Raw genomic sequence first — 17745 nt, forward strand, 5'->3', positions numbered from 1 at the left:
GGGATTGAAGGGAGGAGATGCCAGATCACGGCCGGGGGGGGGGGGGGGCGCCATCTCAGCCCTCGCCTCAGGCGGCAGATTGCCTTAGGTCGCCCCTGGCTAAGTGTCTAGTTGATTCCAGGTAGGCCAAGCAAGAGAGGGGAAATCACCATGCGATGAGCATCCACAAAACAAAGTGAACAGGTGAGAAAGTGTAGGGGAAAGATTGACAGATCATGTGTGTGTGTTTGAACAAAAACAAATGCCAGCACACATCAGCACCTGCAGTGGCGTAGGAAGGGGGGGGGGCGGTGGGGCGGTCCGCCCCAGGTGCACGCCGCTGGGGGGTGTCGGCGCCGCTGATTACCTGCTCTCTCTGCCCCGGAACAGGTTACTTCCTGTTCCGGGGCAGAGAGAGCAGGGAACCAACGGAGCCAACGCAGCTCCCAGCGACGACGTGCACTCGGCGGGGCGGAGCACCAGTGGCAATAATGCACTCCGGGGGGGGGGGGTGCACGTGCCGAGGGGGGGTGCACCGTGCTGCACCCGGGGGGGTGCACAGCGGAGACCCACCCCGGGTGTCAGCCGCCCTCGCTACGCCACTGAGCACCTGTTTTTCTACACATAAATAAATATCAGCCTTGCAAAAATGTTGTATTGAAGACATTTTTATGAGGTTCATACACAGATGAACAGGCACCAATGCTAGCCAACACTTTCATTTTTGTTCGGATATGTGCACAAGTAGCTGTGCTTTCCACAAAACCCTTGTGCACATATATCAAGATTCTTGAGGCTTGTTAACAAGGCGTCAATATCTTGGAATATAACCTTGGCACACCAGAACACACCTGAAGTCTCTATTATTTTCTGAAGTTTATTGCTTAAACACAGGTAATTTACGCACAGTCAGATGTTCAGAGTTATGGCCCCAGGTCACAGAGACTCCGTAATGCTGAGGGCTGTATCAGTACTTGGAGATAGAGGTCTGAAAGAAGGCAGTTCTATTGCAGAAGTGACAAACGGTTGAAGTCAGGTAGAAATAGCTCAGCGCTGGGTGACTGGAGAGTGCAATATCTTACTAGGAAGATATATTCAAGGTAAAAACCCAGGTTTGTTCCAGGGAGTCGGGAGCAGGACAAGTACTGGTCAGAAGCAAGATGGTAAATGCCTCATGGCCAGAGAGGCAGGGGGGTCAAGAAGGCTCACAAGCCCAGGGAGGAGGAGTTAAAGACCAATCAGGACAGAGCGTGCCGTAGGGTGGCAAGGGTGGTCCAAGAGGACGGCCCTCGATTGGAGGGAAAGGTCATGCCTAGCTGACCTCTCAGGACAGAGTTAGTAAGAATGATCAGGAAATGACAGCAGTTAGACAAAGGGGCCAAGCTTGGCTGAGAAAGAGAGGAGGTCTGCAGAGACCCAAACCAATGGTAACAGTTCTTATACAAATAGGCAAGTGTGGCTGTGTTTACCTGCAAACTACATTACACACAATGCATTGCTCACGTAACCTTGCAGTGAGAACTGCAATCATGAAAGTCTTTAGACATGAGAATAACAGTAAAGGCATTAAACACATTTTAGGATCACATTACGAACTAGTGCAAGGCTGTCGGAGGGCAGAACACATATGCCGGGCAGGCTTTCCCTGATTAACACAAACATTCTGCTTGCATTAAACTTGCATGTCATTTATTTTCTGCATGGCATCGAATTAAGTTTGAGGTAGAAGCCTCATGCTCAGCCATCCGCACGTGTTACTAGTGCTTGGATTTCTGCATTGACCCCCTGGTCAGGGAAAGTGGGTTATTCCCAATCCATAGCGTCTTCTGTGATGTATTGGAGAAGCTTCTCAGTGCATCCAAATGTGCTCAGTTCCAAAGCAAACAGAGTGTTTCCGCCAAACAGAGTCTCATTCTTGGACAATAAAAGGAGGCAGCAGGTCATCCCTTGGAGGGGTGAAACCGCAGATGTGCTGTGTTGCTTAATGGTCAGAGTGTGACTAGCCTCTGATAAACAGCCCCTCCCCCACCCTTGCTTGGCTACTATTAGGAAATTTCCTTCATTTTAACATTTTCACCTTGCTAATGGTAACAATTTATTCTGAACCCTGATCATTTACATTTGACTGTTAGAAGACATGCAGTGGTTGGTTGGTTGGTTGGTTGTTTGGTTTGTTTCTTTTTCTTTTAAACTGTGATAATCACTCAGAGAACTTGAAACAAAACAGTTTTCAAAGGTCTCTGTGTCCTCCTGAACTGGGCACTAAAGGGTAGACCTGACTACTCAGTGGACTTTAATGTGTCCATCCAGTGATGGAGGGCACTTTCCATAGTTATAGTTAGGTCCCCATTGTAATGTATGCCTGTTTTTTTAGGGCATCTGTTGTATTTATAGTCTGTAACTCCCCAGTTTCTAAAGACTTCACTTTATTAAAAGTCTCTGCTTAAGACTAATTTTTTCTCGCTACCCCTTAAGGAATAAGGAATAGTCGCTTCTGGACAATCAGGTTGCCTGTAACACTGTGGATGGCCTGGATGCTTGTTCTTGTTTGATTGTTGTTCTGTCCTATTTTCTATTGACATTCTTTTCTTTTCATGTGTTATTTTAATTTTACAGATTGTGCACCTCGTAGATCCACGTGTTTGGCATATGCAGCAGGGGCGTAGCCAGCCCCCCCACCCCACATGCGCTAAAAATACACATGATCAGAGCATGCGTGAGAAGTGCCGGCATCGACAGCTGAGTGCACGCTGCCAATGTCTGCATTAAGGAAGCAGAGCAAGGAGGGGAGCGGTGGCACTGTATTTATTTGATTGGCGGGGCTTTGGCAATCCCGCCACAAAGGTAAAGGGGTGCTGCAGTTCTGAAGGGGGCCCGAGCCCAAAGTGGGAGGGCCCAAGGCCCCCGTGGCTATGCTACTGAATGCATTTTAATGAACCATAAGCCATAAGAAATCATAGTCACAAGTCGCCAAACATGAACTTCAAGCAATTGGTCCATTAAGACAAATGATCTGTAATGGTAAAAGAGAATCAGCATGGGGAAAGAAAAATAATTTATGGTTCAACGATATGCCACATGCATGAACAAAATAACGCAGTGCGTACGATATATTCAAAACATCATTGAAAGAAATCCATCATTCAGCTTTCTGTACTTTAGATCAAATCCCCTTCCCCTAAACCCTTCCAAAAAAAAACGTGGGGGGGGGGGGGTGCCCAAATCTAAATCCAGGCGTGAGGCGCGTGCAGCTCAAGGCCTGCAACCAGACCAATATCCATCATAAAAGAAAAAGAATTTAAAAGAGAGAGGAGAGCTGCTTCTTCCCCAGAGGTTTGCCGTCAATATGTGCAGCCATTAAATTGTTTTAAGGATATATAAGCAGTTAGTTGTTATAAAGACCAACACAAGCATAATTAAACATTTACCCCCAGATTCTATATATGGCACCTTGAATTGCGCAAATTAATTAACAAGCCAATTAACATCAATAATTGGGTGCTAACGATCAATTATTGATGTTAATTGGCACCATGGGCATAGCTACGTGGGGCCACAGGGGCCGTGGCCCCGTAAGTTTGGCCCTGGACCCCCCTGCCGGCGACCCTACTGACCCCCCTCCTGCCGTCGCCATCGCCTACCTTTGCTGGTGAGGGACCCCAACCCCCGCCAGTAGAGATCCTCTTCTTCCGGCGCAAGGCTTCATTCTGTTTCTGAGTTTGACGTTTGCACGTTGTACGTGCAGGACGTCAGACTGACAGAAACAGAACGAAGCCTTGCAGATCAACCAGCAACCGCCAGCAACTCACAGAAACAGAACGAAGCCTTGCAGGTCAGCCAGCGGTTGCTGGCTGATCTGCAAGGCTTTGTTCTGTTTTTGTGAGTCTGACGTCCTGCATGAGTCTGACGTCAGACTCAGAAAGAGAATGAAGCCTTGCGCCGGAAGAAGAGGACCTCGGCTGGCGGGGGTTGGGGTCCCCCGCCAGCCAAGGTAGGCGATGGCGATGGCGGGGGAGGGTTGGCGGTGGGAGGGGGTCAAAGTTGGTGGTGGCGGCAGCGGCGGTCAGGAATGGCGGGGGGGTCGGGGGCCTAAAATGTGCCCCCTCACCTCGGGCTCTGGACCCCCCTCCCGCTGAAGCCTGTCTACGCCCCTGATTGGCACTCATTAAAATTTACGTTCACATGTAACTGAATGCTGTTCTATAAAGCACAGCGCCTAACTCTACTAGCGCATAACTCAGAAGGGGGCGTGGCCATGGGTGTGTCAGGGGCATTCCAAAAACGTTGCAGGTGGAATTACAGAATACAGCTTCAGTACGCCTAACTTGGGCATCAGCAGGCATAAGTCTGCTGCCTAAAGATAGGCGTGAGAATCGGCGTTAAGCGTACATAAGTATATAAGTAATGCCACACTGGGAAAAGACCAAGGGTCCATCGAGCTCAGCATCCTGTCCACGACAGCAGCCAATCCAGGCCAAGGGCACCTGGCGAGCTTCCCAAACGTACAAACATTCTATACATGTTATTCCTGGAACTATGGATTTTTCCCAAGTCCATTTAGTAGTGGTTTATGGACTTGTTCTTTAGGAAACCGTCTAACCCCTTTTTAAACTCTACTAAGCTAACCGCCTTCACCACGTTCTCCGGCAGTGAATTCCAGAGTTTAATTATGCGTTGGGTGAAGAAAAGTTTTCTCCGATTTGTTTTAAATTTACTACACTGTAGTTTCATCGCATGCCCCCTAGTCCTAGTATTTTTGGAAAGCGTGAACAGACGCTTCACATCCACCTGTTTCACTCCACTCATTATTTTATATACCTCTATCATGTCTACCCTCAGCCGTCTCTTCTCCAAGCTGAAAAGCCCTAGCCTCTTTAGTCTTTCTTCATAGGGAAGTCGTCCCATCCCCGCTATCATTTTAGTCGCCCTTCGCTGCACGTTTTCCAATTCTACTATATCTTTCTTGAGATGCGGTGACCAGAATTGAACAGAATACTCAAGGTGCGGTCGCACCATGGAGCGATACAACGGCATTATAACATTCTCACACCTGTTTTCCATACCTTTCCTAATAATACCCAACATTCTATTCGCTTTCCTAGCCGCAGCAGCACACTGAGCAGAAGGTTTCAGTGTATTATCGACGACGACACCCAGATCCCTTTCTTGGTCCGTAACTCCTAATGTGGAACCTTGCATGACGTAGCTGTAATTTGGGTTCTTTTTTCCCACATGCATCACCTTGCACTTGCTCACATTAAACGTCATCTGCCATTTAGCCGCCCAGTCTCCCAGTCTCGTAAGATCCTTCTGTAATTTTTCACAATCCTGTCGCGAGTTAACGACTTTGAATACTTCTATAAAGAGCACACAACCTTTATAGAATTGCACTTAACACTGATTTCTTCTGCGCCAAATTTTGAGCCTCATTTCCTGAATCAAGCCCTTAATTATAAAAACCAGTTGTGTAATTCAGGGACTACTGTCATAGATTGGGAAGGATCATCTTTAGAGACTGCATTCTAACTCCTCATTTCATATTCAGGCTTCAGACTTGTCAAAGAAATCTATGATGAACAGTAGAATGCAAGGAGGCAAGAGACAGGAAGTTCCTCTATGACAATCCAAGGGAAACACCAGAAAAGTAGAGGATGACACGTCTCACAGGCTGGGAGTTGCAGAATAAGCCACTTTATTATAGCATCATCAGTAAAGACCCGACACGGTGTTTCGGGGTTCAGGTACAAACACTCTGCGATTGTGATAGTGTGTTGTACGTGGCAGTGGTGTTCCTTGGTCGGCTACCACCCGGGGCAGTTTGCCGCTGCCCCTCCCCCAGGAGCAGCACGACTCCCCCCCCCCTCCCGGTGCAGCGTCATCGTCGTCCCCCTGGCGCAATACCGTTTCCCCCCGGGTGCATTCTTCTTATCTGCAGGGTGCTGGAAGCAGCCGCGCGGCTTTCGGCTCCACCGGTTCCCTGCTCCCTCTGCCCCAGAACAGAAAGTAACAGCAGAGGGAGCAGGGAACCGGTGGAGCCGACAGCCACACAGCTGCTCCCTGCACCCCTCCTGCAGCGTACACCTGGGGCAGACTGCCCCCACTTCCCAACCCTCGGTACGCCACTGGTACTTGGTGCAATACACTGGATAACCAACAGAACAATCTGATGGTAGAAAGAACAGCTGTAGTGTCAGGTGACGGCAGTGTTTTTTGAACTACAGCTGTTCTTTCTACCATCAGATTGTTCTGTTGGTTATCCAGTGTATTGCACCAAGTACAACACACTACCACAATCACAGAGTTTTTGTACGCAACCCCTGATGCAGGCGGCTTGCCCACGGAAACACGGACCTGTGTCGGGTCTCTGCTGTTGACGCTATAATTAAGTGGCTTTTTCTGCAACTCCCAGCCTAATAGTCGTGTGTCATCCTCTACTTTTCTGGTGTTTCTGTTGAACCATGATTTCTGACTGAAAGGGAGGATATATTGATATTGATGATGTTTATTTCTTGTGAGGGCCTACAAAACCCCATCCTTAGCCTGCTCTGACTCATTAGATACAATGCATTCATTTCAAATAAACCTCTACAAGAAATAAGAGGCCTGGTGCTTAGTTAGAGTAACATAAGCTGACATTTATTGATTTAAACATTTGTAGCCCATCTCTGTATGGAATATTACGAGCAAGAAATTACATTGCACATATTTAAACATAATTCATCCAAATTTCTCCATTTATACTTGTGCAATTAATATTCACATAAGCATCCTAAAATCTCAATAAAATAAGAATGATTAAGAAATAAAGATCACAACAGATATAAAATACAATGTACATATCCCCCACAATATATAATGATGACATTATGATCCTTCCATGAGAAGCTGCCTCACATGGGTCACAGAAGTCTTCAACCAGTTTTTTTCCAAGAGGCATGTCTGTGAGGAAAGGGGGGCGACTGCTATCTGACTCTGTTCTGACAAAATTCTTTTATTATTTTGAAGAATACGAGTGCCTCAAACCCTTCAGTGAAACACAGGTGGCTCTATCGGAAGAACCACAGCCCAATTGTACAGAAATCCTTTAACTCACAGGCCCAGCAACAAGAAGAGTTCTGAATGCCAAACCATGCATAATCTGTGCCAAATGAGTACAGACCAGAAAAAAACAGACTAATCCAGTCTTGGTTTTATTCCAACCATTTCCCAGATTTGTAGTTTTGGTTGTTTTAGGAGGAATCAATTAAAACATGAGAAGTATAAATACCTGCATGCAATGAAGTGAAACCAGAAGTGAATTTCATAACCCATTTATAGACTGACTTTTTAACAAGCATGGAACGCATCAGTTTAGACCATCATATCTAAATGTATAGTTATAACAAGTTTCTCTAAAACAAACCAACCACATTCCTCTTTCTCGTCAGGGAATGAATCAGCCATTTACACAAACTAAAAATCAAATCAACCAATAAAATCAAAATACATTCCCTCCCAATACAATAAGACCTAACACAGACAACCTATACAGTATGTTACATATCCTATATAATAATCCTCCTATATATCCTCCTATATCCTCTCCTCCTATATAATAATAATTTGCACCTCCGTTTGGATGCCTGGGTTCGTAACACACTTCCTATTGGTCCGTCCTGGGGATGACATCACAGGGCGGACCAATGGGAAGTGAGAGGGAAGGGAAGCCAGCACGCATATAATTTGAATACCATTTCCTCTGAGCATTGGTGAGCTCATTTTCTGCGCTGTTCCAATGGTATGGGTTCTGCACTGTTGCCTTTATCATGGGGAGTTCTGAGCATTGGCCTACTTGTTAGGTGTTTAACATAACCATTAGCACACAGTAACTGTTAATGCATTAACCATTTATTGAGCTCTGCTTTACCAGTGCACAGCGAAACATGGGTTAAATACCTAACACGCAGGGATCAATATAGAAAGCCACATAGTAGAGATGTGAGCAGAAGGCTGAGTGCATGGCTTCTACTGTTAGCCGAAAAGAGTAATGTTATGCAAATGTTATGCATGGAAAACTTGCCCACTAATCAGGGGAAGGCTGCTGAGCACATGCTCACAAGGGTTGAGTGTTAAGTGCAGCTTCTTGTATGAATGTCCAAAGAAAATGAAAGTTGCCAGAAAACATTTGTGGCTGTCGTTGTGCACATTCTTAGCCTTGCAAAAACTTCATGCACAGAACATTTTTGCAAGGTCGATTTTAATGCCCAGAACAACAGCCGCAGATGTGTGCTGGCACACTCACTTTTGTTCAGACCTTTGCACATCATTGCTGTTACCTCTATCTAAGGTCGACCCAAATGTTGAGATTTGGGCGTCCCCGACTGTATTATCGAAACGAAAGATGGACGCCCATCTTGTTTCGATAATACGGTCGGGGACGCCCCTTTACGGGGCCATCCTTAGAGATGGGCGCCCCCGTTCGATTATGCCCCTCCACGTGGCTTAGTACCATCGATTGTATCAGGTTGCAGAATGTTTCCCTCGGGAAGAATTGTTTCACGCGTTTGAGTTTCCACATTGGGTGGAACATTTTCTTTGTTGTGGATTTCACTTGGCTCTGTTTATTAAGGTGCACTGGGGTTTCTAACACACGCTAAGTGCTAGAGATACCCTTAGGAATATATGGGTGTCTTTAGCATTTAGCACGCGCTAATGTTTAGTGCATGCTAAAAACACTAGTGCTCCCTTAGCGCAGCTTAGTAAACAGGGCCCTTAGCTTTTTGAAAAAAGTTATGGGTTGACTGCTAACTAACCTGTTTGTTTAATTGGAATGTCGTTCTGCTGTTTTGTTTTATTTTTATATAGTTGTATTATTTTTAATGTTTTATGCTGTACAATCTCCTTTTGTATTGTAAACTGCTTTAAGGGAGTCTTTTACTAAGGCGCGCTAGTGTTTTTAGATCACGCTAAAAATCAGCTGGCACTAAACGCTGAGATGCCCATAGGATATAATACCATTTAAAAATATCTCAAACACTAAATCTTAAAGTTTTTCACAATTCATCAGTGGCATCTTTCTTCTATCTCCAGTATATATTCATAACACACCACTATGTGATAAATGTGGATCTTCAGAGTTTAATTGACAGCATACACCTTCTAGGAAACTAGTTCCAACAATTTTGGTGTTTGTTAATCACATCTTCATCGATCCAACATTTAAAATTTTTCTTCTAGTCATAACGATCTATATTTTCAAAAAACTACATCTTGCCCTTTAAACAATATAGGATATAATAGGCATCTCAGCGTTTAGCACCAGCTGATTTTAGCGTGAGCTAAAAACACTAGTGCATCTTAGTAAAGGACCCCCTAAAACTCTGACTGTATTAAGCGGTATATAAAATCAATAAATCCACTTAAATAAAATCAAGATTCCCTATTGATAGAGTGTGATGCTGGAAGGGTGTTCAATAGAGTCTCTTGATAATCTCTCTTATTAGGAAAGGTTAAAGAGGTTAGGGCTCTTTAGCTTGGAAAAGAGACGACTGAAGAGAGATATGATTGAGGTCTACAAAATCCTGAGTGGTGTAAAACAAGTAGATTTTTTTACTCTTTCAAAAAGTACAAAGACCAGGGGACACTCAATGAAGTTGCATGGAAACACTTAAAACAAATAGGAGGAAATATTTTTTCACTCAAAGAATAGTTAAACTCTGGAACTCTTTGCTGGAGGATGTGGTAACAGTGGTTAACGTATCTGGGTTAAAAAAAACACTGGACAAGTTACTGGAGGAAAAGTCCATAGTCTGCTCTTGAGACAGACATAGGGAAGCCACACTGCTTGCCCCGGGATTGGTAGCATGGAATGTTGCTACTATTTTGGGATTCCAAATCTTGCTACTCTTTGAGGTTCTGGAATGTTGCTACTAGTTGGGTTTCTGCCAGGTACTTGTTACCTGGATTGGCCACTGTTGTAAACAGGATACTGGGCTAGATGGACCATTGGTCTGACCCAGTATGGCTGTTCTTGTGTTCTTATTCTTCGACTATATGATTTTAATGGACTAAAATTCATTTGTAATCTAGCCTGACAGTTTGGGTTTATGCAAATGGGGTACAATCTGAGTCATTTATGTACCACAAGCGACGAGACAGGGCTGTCCGTTGTTGCTACTTTTATTTGTATTGACCTTGGAACCTTCCATTTACAAGTTAAAGATGGATCCACTAGTCTCTGCTATTACCATGGGCAATAAACCTCGGAAAACACTTCTTTTTGAAGATGACATCTTATTGTTCTCATTCAAAGCTAGGCAATCTGCCAGCATCTCTAGATGTATTCATTAACTAAGGCAGTTTCTGAGGTCTTAGGTTAAATCGTGAGAAATAAAAGACTCTAGATATTACAGCAACACTGCAAGATCATTGTGTGAATTTCCCATTGAAATAGGCTGAAAGCACTATAAAATACCCAAGGTTAAAAGGTTCATAGGAGCCCACTGATGTGGTGTGTTTGTAATATCAAACCTATCATACAGGAATCTAGAGACAAGACAGGTAATTGGATGCAATTTCCTGTATATTTGTATGGCCAATTGCTTTAATTAAGATGATCTTGCCTCCCGAATTATAGATTTCATTTACTAACCTACACAGTAACTGCGAAATCTCTGCATTAACTTTTGGGGGAGTTCACAATATTTTCCCTTGCTCTTAAAAAAGAGAAATTTTTGTCAACATGCATTAACAGGATATCATCATAATTTATTTATTTGTTTGTTACATTTGTATCCCACATTTTCCCACCTATTTGTAGGCTCAATGTGGCTTACATAGTACCGGAGAGGCATTTGCAGACTCCAGTGTAAACAAATACAAAGTGATAATGTAGTTCACTACACCTCTTGAAGTGGTGTTAACTTCTTCATGTTATTTGTTGCATTAATCATTACATGTACACTGTAAGGTGCGGTTCCTACCCATTCTACACCCATTCTACACCTCCTTCTGTGATATCTGATTAATGGAAGATTTATTTAAGCACTGACAGTGATGTATAGTAACTAAATAAACGTTAATATACTTTAAGTAAACGTTTTGTCCCTGTTATATGTAAAGACCTACAAGATAACATTTGTTACTTTTACTGAAGTAATAATTTCACTAATTTTTATGACTTTTACTCAGTTACATCTGATACTACTACTACTACTTGCAGTTAAAAGTAAAAAGTGGAAGCGAGTGAGATGTAAATGACGATTCCTCAGTAAACCAAATGAAACAGCAAAACCGGGAACAGGATTTTGCTGTTGCAAACCTCCTCAAGCAAACAGCGGATCATCTCATCTTAAATTTTGCTATTCAATGTATATAGCTTATGAGAAAGTGGAGTTGCCTGTGTTTGTTGAATTGGTTACTGGTCTCCAGCCAAACAGAACAGTGATGAGTTGGGTCACCTTAAAATGGAGATGAAGTTGAAGCCGGTAGCAATTCTTGGTGAACAGACATATGTCTCTATCACCACAGACTGCTGATCATCCCATAGAAAATGTTACATTAGGATGACTATCTGCTGGATTGGTAGAGTCTTTAGAGAGGAAGTCTATTGGTCTGGCCTTAAGACTGAAGGGTTCCCATACATTTGACGTTCTTGCATCAGTTCTTGAAGATATTCAAACAGTTTGCCGTCAGACAAAATATTGATAGAACAACAACAAACAGTGATTCTAACTTTGTGAAAGCCTTCTTTGTAATTGGACAGTATGCAGCGGCGTAGCAAGGGCGGGGCGGTGGGGGCAGTCCGCCCCGGGTGTACGCTGTTGGAGGGGTGCAGAGAGCAACCGCGCGCCTGTCGGCTCTGCTGGTTCCCTGCTCCCTCTGCCCCGGAACAGGTTACTTCCTGTTCCGGGGCAGAGGGAGCCAGCGGAGCCGACAGTCGCGCGGCTACTCTCTGCAGCTAAGAATGCACCCGGGGGGGGGGGGTTTGATGCACCAGGGGGGTGTCATTGCGCCAGGGGGGGTGTCGTACTGCACCCTGGGGGAAGGACGCCGCTGCACCCGGGGGGGGGGAAGGGTGCGCAGCGGCGATCCGCCCTGGCTGGCAGCCGACCTAGGAACGCCACTGACAGCATGACAATGATAACAAAGATAAAATGAAGATGCAAGTGATGAATTAGAGAGCACTACTTCTAATGCAGATGATAATGACAATGATGATGATAAAGTATTCTTTGCGATACGGAAATCAAGTGTTATGGTGTGCTACACAATGGCCACCCGAGTGGTGGGAGCTGGGCTTGTTGAAAAATATTACCTTTCTTGAGCTTTTTCCCGTTCTTGCTGTGTGCGAGCGCTGGCTTGACTGTTTGCGCAACAAGCCCATGCTCTTTTGGTACAACAACCAGGGTGAAGTAGAGGTGATCAATAGGCAGCTGGCGCATTGTTTGCAGGTGAATGCCTTAATGCGGGACATCATACAAATGTTTGATGCTGAATTTGTCATTTAGAGCTCATCATGGGCTTGGAGTTCAGAATGGTGTTGCTGATGCCTTATCTCGCTTTCAATTTCAGCGATTTCAACTGTTGGTTCTGGAGCGGACGTGGACCGCACCCCAATGCAGTCTTGCTTGTGGCACCTGGGAGTGGCGCGGTATGACAGATGCTGAAGCAGTCTTTGGTGCTGTCGATTTGGAGAGCTTATGTTTCTGGCTGTAGGAAGGTTGAAGTCTTTTCGAGCTCACTGGACTCGGCCTCCCTGGAATCACTGGACTAACATTTGGTGCGTTATGTATTGTTTTCCAAATCACAAGGTCTTTCTAAGGGAGCAGTAGTTCAGCATATAGCAGGCTTCGCTTTCTTTGCTAAAGCTGCTGGCATATGTAATCCTGCGGGGGGGGGGGGTTTAAGGGGTGAAACAGGGTTGAGCTGACCTTGCCGGACTCACATCTCCCTATCACTCATGATATATTGGTGTTATTCTGGAAGGGACTCCTGGCTGTTGCTTCTTCTCAGTTTGAGGCCTCTCTCTTTTGGGTTGCTTTCACTTTGGCCTTCTTCGCGGATCTTCACGTTGGCAAAATTGCTCCCCATTCTGCCTTTTCTCCTGCTGGCGGACTTTTGGTGCACCGCATTTAGTTTTTATCTGATGCAGACTGCATTGCAGTGTCCAGGTCCAAAATGGATCAAATGGCTAGGCTTGCACTAGCTGGAGGGTCTGGTAACTTGCCCACGTGCCAACTTGTGGCACTATTCTCATCTAAGATAGTCTGTAGGATTATTTTTCCTGCAAGATAATGGCTTGCCCCTTACTAGATTTCAATTTGGTGCTGTACTGCAGCTGGTCACTTAGGCCTGGATATAGTGAGATTTAGCCCCCATTCCTTCTGCATTGGTGCAGCCACCAGTGCCCAGGAACTGGGGCTGGGTGATGAGGTCATCCAGCAGATTGGCAGGTGGTCATCCAATACCTTCAAGGGTTATATTAAGAAGAAGGAGTAGGCTGGCTGGGCTCCCGCATCCCCTCTGGTTGTTTTACTTGGTGGATTACTGTTGCTTCCTGTTTTCCTTTCCTCTTTTGCAGGTTCCAGTGCCCCTTACCTGGTGTGGATCGTAGGCCACTCCTTTACACATTGGACTGGTCGGCAGGCAGCGGTTTGTCCTTGCAGACTTCACCTCGTGTTGCACGCTTCTCATGATGGGGCAACAGGGGAATGCACTGGCAGGACCTGGTCCCCTTACTCTGGAATTTCAAGCGGTGTGGGAAGAAAGTGGGCTTGCTAGTGATACATCTGGGTGGCAATGACATCAGCTCTTGCACGGTGAATCAGCTGATCTGTTCCATTAAGGATGATTTCCAGACAGTGTTGAACTGATTTCCCTTCACTTCCAACTTATGGTCAGACATCATTCCCTGACTGCTCTGTTTGGATTCGACAAACACAGAAGAACAGGAGTCCTCCGCACAAATAACCCAGGTAAACAAGCACAGCGGGGGTAACATGAAGGATGATGCAGAGCAGAAACATCGAATGGACTAAAAAAATTCACATCAGAAGTTTTATTCACAATAAAATGGACTCAACATGAAATCGTATTTTGGCCCCCAAGGGCCTGCTTCAGGAGTCTCTGTCTATTGTAACAATGTAGCTATACAACACTCTGCACAGTATCATAGGTAAAGCACCTAAAAGGACTAATAAGCTTGTTAGCCGCAATACTGTTTAATAGCGCTTCGGCATTTTTTACTCTTATTAGTCTTTTTAGGTGCTTTAACTACCAGCGGCATACCAAGGGCGGAGCGTTGGGGGTGGTCCGCCCCGGGTGCATGCTACTGGGGGGGGGGGGGTGCCACGCGCCTGTCAGCTCCACTGGTTCCCTGCTCCCTCTGCCCCGAAATAGGTTACTTCCTGGTCCGGGGCAGAGGGAGCAGGGAGCCAGCGGAGCCGAGAGCCGCGCGGCTGCTCCCCACAGCTAAAGATGCACCCGGGGGGGGGGGGGGGTTGATGTGCCTGGGGGTGTCATTTCGCCAGGGGGGGGTTGTGCTGCACCCATAGGGTGCGCATCGGCGATCCACCCCGGGTGGCAGCCGACCTAGGATCGTCACTGTTACCTACGATACTGTGCAGAGTGTTGTACAACTATATTGTTACAATACACAGAGACTCCTGAAGCAGTTCTGATGCACTGGACCTCCCCAACCCCACACTTTTTTTTTTAATTTACCCTGGTGGTCCAGTGGACCCTGACCTCCCTAATCTTTTTTTCCAGTGGACCACAACCTCTATCCACAACCCCACCCCCCCCCCCCACCCACCCCCATGACCCCACAATTTTTTTTTTAAATTTCCATGGTGGTCCAGTGGAAAGAACCCATTCCCCTGTGTGCGCACACACACCCCCTCCCGTACCCAACCCCCACTCTGCCCCTCCCTGTTCCTTTACAACAAGGTGGAGGCAAGAGGGCAGGAGCAACAGCTCCTCCCTCCTGCCTTGGACCCGCCTGGAACAAAATGGCAGGGAGTGCATTCCAGAGGGTGGGGGCGACCCCAGAGAAGGCTCGCTTGCAGGTATCGCATTGTGTAATGTCTTTTGGAGAGGGTGTGGTTAGTGATAGTCCTTGGTAGGACCTTAGTGTCCTTGGAGGTGTGCAGAGGGTCATCCAGTTCTTCAAGTACTCATGGCCATTTCCATTAAGGGCCTTGAAGATCAGACACAGAGTTTTAAATTTAGCCCTGTATTGTACTGGTAGCCAATGAAGTTTTTGCAAAAATGGTGTGATGTGGTCACATCACTTGCAACCTTCTATTAGTCTTACAGAACATACGCATGCATGTGCCAGCACAAACACATTTATGTTGCTTTGTTGACCACATTGACATGTTAGACATTTGTGGTTCAAAACTGGATGCTCCCACCACACATAACTGGCCCATAAATGTCCATTCCATAGTGTATTTTAAAAGAGTATCTACATCTTCAGAGACTGTTCTAAAATACTAGCAGACGTTGAGGCATCCTGATCTGGATGACTCAGTTCTGATTTCTATCTCCTTTCTAAAATGCCACTCTAAATATGGCCCTAAAGAGGTTTCAGAACCAATGGAGTTTCTTTAGGGGTGGGGTAACAGGATCATTTATTTTAAACAGTAACCGGCATTTGTTTTTAATTATAATACATTAATGTTATAATATGTTATTTTGTTAGTCTACTCTAATGCAGAGTCTTTTTTCTTACTGTTTACCACTTTGAATCCTTTGCGAAATGGGCAGTATATAATACTCTGAAAGAATAGAATAGAATCAACATTCATCATCGAACAGGGATCAATGCTTTAGCCAGACCAATATAAAACTGCAATATTCTCTATTTCATGCTTATTTATTATGAAACATTTATAACCATTTTCCAGTGTGAAAGCTGTTCAAAGCAGTATATAAATATTGAATTACATTAATTCAAGTACAACATAAAACATTTAACATTCAATATAAATTATACCATGGTCTAACCAGATAATAGCCAACCATTTGTAGGAAAATACCCAACAAAAAAATTCAGTAAACACCCATAATGTCATTACAATACAAGTGTCCGCCACTCAACAATCCTCAAAACACTCTTGGAAAACTGTTTTCAAATAATCACTAAATTTAGTGTCACATTCTGAGAGAACATAAGGACTTCTGCCTTCCTTCCTTCATTCATCTCATACACCCACTAAGGGACTGTAACAGGCTTTACAGTCCTTGAAAGGTCCATGTCTTGATCTTCTTTCCAAAGATGATATAATTTGTCTCTGTCAAGAGACCCAACAGTACATTGTTCCATAATGTAAGAGCAGCTACCACTAAAGCTCGGGTTCTTTGGCATAGTAAATGCATTTCCTATCTGAGTGGAATTTCTAAAAGTGCTTCTTGAGTTGAGTGTAATTCCTGCCCAGGTGCCTTTTTTTGTTTTCATTGAATAGTGGCAATCATTAAGAAAATAAAGGGTCTTGACTCTATGGAGTATTATTCAAGCAAATCAAAGACATTGATCACAAAGCCTCTGACATTTTAAAATGCATCTGAGGGCATGTGGTGAAGGAAATTAAATTCTCTTTTTAGCCCTTTGGTTTCCTCCTACTCCTTTGCGTTTCCAACTCAAACAGAAACATCCTCTATATAGTACACGAGCTTGGGCATGTTTCCCTGTTTTCATATCCCAATCTCAACTCAACCTGAACATTGCAATAACAAGCTATTTCTCCCAGCAAATGCAAACCCTAAGTTTGATTGCTATTGATCATTGGCTGAAGCTTTCTACCCCCCCCCCCCTCCCCAGAGAGTGCAAATGTTGCCTAAACAGAAATTCTAACCCTTGCTGCTCCAAAGAGCAGAAGACTTGACTTAGCAATCAACCTCATGTCCTTAGTAAGGCAGTGTGCATCACCTCCCACTGAGTCACTCCACAGTGGCGTAACCAGAAGGCAATTTTTGGGAGGGCCACCTGATGCCCCACCCCATGCTCCACCTCTACCCCACTCCCAATAACTTCAATGAGGGTAGCAGTGCAGGCTTCAGTGACTGCAGGCCACATTGAGGGCTAGGGGAAGTACAAGAGATTGCACTCTTCAGCCTCCATTGAGCCTCGGTCCCCTAACACTCATACGAAGCCTGTATTGCAACACCAAACACTTTTCAACACATCTCTCCAGTTACATGCTATAGAAATGATCCCAGAAAGTATAGTCTAGTATTAAAGGCAAATAAATTCTGCATCCACAGAACCCCCTGGCCCTCCCCCAATGGGTGCAGAGCAGAGTTAGGACATTTCCCCATAAAACTCACCAAAATCTCAACAGCCACTATAAGTAAACAAAAAAATCTTTAAAATAAAATGTCACTCAGAACCTAGAGCAAATCTACGATGTCAGAACTAACTTCCAAAACAAGGATCCTATCTATGAAAAAGGCATTGCCCTACATATTAAAGTGGGGCCCTAAAATATCAATGCATCTATTGGGAGAACTGAATAAACCAAAATTACTACAGAAGGCTACATAGAAAATTCATGCTAACAGAATACCTCGGTCACATACACGGAGCAAAAATGCCAAATATAGAATAATTGACTACAAATTATAAACATAAATATAACCAAAACCCCAAGAAGCCAGACCTTGCATGTAATACAATACCAGAGAAACAGAAAGAAATGCATTTCCTCCTGTGCAAAATATAAAGATAGTACGTGCCAGGGATGGTGTTAGAGGAGTGAAACTAGAGCAATTGCTCTTGGTCCC

The 17745-nt window shown here is 44.8% G+C and overlaps 1 pseudogene; it reads right to left on the reverse strand.

Annotated features, from left to right (window-relative positions):
* Window positions 1–16991: 16991 nt before the first annotated feature.
* On the reverse strand, window positions 16992–17194 carry LOC115481264 (annotated as a pseudogene).
* Between the last annotated feature and the right edge of the window lie 551 nt (window positions 17195–17745).

Source organism: Microcaecilia unicolor, chromosome 11 (assembly GCF_901765095.1).
Source record: "Microcaecilia unicolor chromosome 11, aMicUni1.1, whole genome shotgun sequence".
NCBI lineage: Eukaryota > Metazoa > Chordata > Amphibia > Gymnophiona > Siphonopidae > Microcaecilia > Microcaecilia unicolor.